The sequence below is a fragment of the Gavialis gangeticus genome, unplaced genomic scaffold, assembly GCF_001723915.1.
Source record: "Gavialis gangeticus isolate Ggan-Ray unplaced genomic scaffold, GavGan_comp1, whole genome shotgun sequence".
In the NCBI taxonomy this organism is placed as follows: domain Eukaryota; kingdom Metazoa; phylum Chordata; order Crocodylia; family Gavialidae; genus Gavialis; species Gavialis gangeticus.
The window spans coordinates 29672907-29676333 of NW_017729008.1; the positions used below are offsets into that span (position 1 = coordinate 29672907).

At 45.4% G+C, this 3427-nt stretch overlaps 1 protein-coding gene across 1 annotated transcript in view; it reads right to left on the reverse strand.

Moving 5' to 3' along the window:
• The window catches only part of TMEM243 (transmembrane protein 243), a 65326-nt gene that overhangs the window by 50585 nt on the left and 11314 nt on the right, over positions 1–3427 (reverse strand). The window contains exon 2 of the mRNA XM_019509515.1: positions 2391–2527. The gene's annotated coding sequence lies outside the window, so the exon portion shown is untranslated. The remainder of the gene's footprint in view (positions 1–2390; positions 2528–3427) is intronic.

Below are 3427 nucleotides of genomic sequence, written 5' to 3' on the forward strand. Positions count from 1 at the left end.
TGTTCAGGATATGCTCCACCTTCCTTTTTCACCTTTTCTACCTTGTGAGCCCCACCTCCAGCACAGCCCCTACATCAGAATGTATGGAACCCTTTTAGCTGGGTGCCTGTTTCTGGGAAATCTTCCCTTAAGTGTATGCAGGGATTTGGGAGATTTTCTACACTTCCTTCACCCTTTTATGAGGGGTAAGAACATCTGAGAGAGTTGAAAAGACAGGGCTCAAGCAAGGATGCAGCAGAATATTGGATAGTAGATGTAGCCCTTTAAGGGAGTAAATGTGAAAAAGAAAGAAATTAGAAGCTGATGCAGCAGTAGAAGATGCTGTTCCTGGGGAAACAGTTCGATGTTACAGCTCTGTTCTTAAGCAGCATGGACCAAGGGTCAGCAACTTATAGGCCATGGAGCGGATCTTGTCTGCAAAGAGCCTGGATCTGGCCTGGCCCATGAAGGTCTGGTCCAACCCACAAGGGGGAAGGGAGGGAGGATCAGAGATGTGCAGAGGCACGTGTACCAGCCCCTTAAAGAGTCCATGTTCTCAGGCCATCTGCTGCTGCCCCAGCACTCTCTGCCCTGTGCCAAGGATTGGTCTTTCATGCCTCCCTGCAGCTCAGCTCACCCTCACCACTAAATTAATCATTCTCCACTGGCATTGGTGGTGCTTGGTAAGTGGAGGCAGCATTGGAGGGTGTGGGAAACCAGCCCTCAGCAGGGAGGGTAGGGCAGGGAGAGCTGTTCCATAACAGTGGCCAGGTTCTAAGTGCCAGCTTGCCATCCTAAAAGGTTGCCCCTGACCTAGACTCCTTCCATTCTAACTTTCTGCATTTCTCTGTAGACTGCCTGATTATACATCCACTTTTTTTTAACCAAGTGGCACTTCCATTTCACAGGCAGACGCTCTAATTTGATGCCTGAAGATCTGACTGAGCAGTTAATGTACCAGACTCAAGAGATAATCTATCTGGTTTAACAGTTGACTCTGTAAGCAACATGCCTGATTTAATGACGTAGCTGGTTCAATAATCTGTGTCTATTCCAACAAGTGCTGTTGCTCGTTCAATGAATGATGGTTCCATAGTTGATCCCTATTTTTCAATAACGTGCATATTTGGATCTTTACATGAAATATATGCTTTGGTAGATGCTTTGCTCTTTCTCCGTTGCATGATGCTAGTGCATCATTTGCCACGCAGCAGAACTATTTAAGTGTTAGCTGTGTACATTTTACTAGTGGTCTCTTTCACAAGTTAGTTTATTGGTTTCAATGGGTACTGTAGCCACGGTCATTTGGACATCTCAGACAAATAGTTGCTTTTAGTAGTATTCTACAGGGAAGGAAAGAAAAAGTTCTTAGATGAGAAGGGTTCTAAAGTGTCTTTAAAAGGTCATTTATGTCAGTTTTCCTTAGAATATTAGAGCTAGTAGACATAATAGTTCATACACATGCAAACACAAAGCATGATTTGTCATGCATTCAGGGACAATAATTTCTGTTGCAAGATGGAAACTCACCTGTTGGAAAGGACAGATGAGGAGAAAGATTAATCAGTCACTGGATGGCTAGGAGTTACTCACATGATGTAGCCCTGAAAATCCTAGGATATAATAACAGGTACTGCAGGAGAGACAGGGCAGTAATCATTGTCATTGAACAAGGCACTGGAGAGACTTTATCTGGAATACAATTCTAGTTACCCGTGTTTAAGAAAATGTCATGCACTGAGGAACAGGTGCAGAAAAGGGCTATCAGGCTGATTAGACGAATATAGACCCTATCCTATGAAAGGAGGCTAGAAAAGGAGGCTGGATTGTCTAGCCTAGCAAAAGACTAAGAGGAGATATGATTGCTCCCTATAAATGCATTACTCCTAAGTTAGAAGACTGCTAGCCATCAGAGGAAGAAGTTCTGGAACAGCTTTCCTAGAGGTGTAGTGGGCCGGAAAAATTAACCATTTTAAGATGGAAGGGATTACATGACATGGATTCCTGTGATAGCAGAGAACTGTATTTGATGACTCAGTAGGCCCTTCCTGGTACTATATATTTCTATTAGTATAACTGCAACCAGCAGAGTATTATATGTAGCAGAATACGAAATTATATCTATTTCACTTTAAGTTTAATGCAGCTACCTAGGACCCGATCCTGCAATAGGATCTCTGTAAAATTACCAAAAGCTCAGCACATATAAACAGATTTGAGTGCAGGCTTGGGCCTTTGTTTTCAGAATATTTATGCTTGATCACCTTCATTTTTGCACAATCCAGACAGCATACACTGCAGTGTTTCCAGGTGTCTGGAAGTTCACTCTTCCCCCAACAGAAATTTGGAAACCCTTTCCAGCCCCACTTTGTGTTTTTACACTCCTCTACTGTAATATATACATCTCTTACCTGTCCAGAGCTAGCACTTCACAATGGCATGCCTCAAACTGCTGTAAATCTCTGCAATGTATTTTTCCTTTCTTTTTTGCATGGATGAGCAGTGACGTAAGTAACAATGTTGACATTCAAAGGTCCATAAGAGGGACCTGAAACAAATGAGGTAGTTTACACCATAGCACAGTTGTTTTAGATGTTTCCTGGAACCTCAAGTAGCCATCTCTGTGTCAAGAGAGACCTACTGAACTCAGGGCGGCTGCCCCCCGATTTCATGGGAAGAACGTGGGGCCTGGCAGCCATTTCACAGGTGGAGCACAGTGCCACCCAATCCTCTGATTGGCCAAGGGGCTCAAGTAGCCCTTCCCCTCACCACCGATAGGCTGCAGGCCACATGACAGACAGCCCTCGCAGCCAATCAGCAGTGGAGAGCAGGGCTGGCAGCCATCTTGCTGTCAGCCCTTCAAGTAGGCAGACCTCCCTGCTCCCCTTCCTCACCCCAGCAGGCTGCCACAGCACCCTGAAGACTCCTGGCTCCCTCTGAGGATCCAGCATTTTCTTTTCAGTATGTTTTTTTTTCCTGCGGATTTCATGGTCATTGCCTGATTTCACAGGATACGAATATTTCCTTGTCTGTGCTGAATATACCCCACCCAGAACTGCATTAAGTTTTTTTTCATAGATGCATCATAACACTGACTTATAATCATCCTGAAATCCCCTTGTGCACCCAGGTCCCTCTTTTGCTCACTTACACCCACCCTAGGAGCCTTCTACCTGACAGCTAAAGTTCTGATTAGTTCTTAAGTATGTGCATAATTTAGTAGTTGACACCATTCAACTTCACACCATTTCTAATGCTCTACTCCAGTGATTCTCAACCTTTTTCCTACCAGAACCCATTTGCAAAGATCCATGGCCTGCCCCGACCCACACCCCACTAGCCCTGATGGTGCCCGACCCCCCCACCCCCTGCCCCCTTGGGCCATGCTGGTGTCCTTCACTCCCAACCTGCAGCTCCCTGCCCCCCTCCAGCCCTGCTGAAGGGGTCC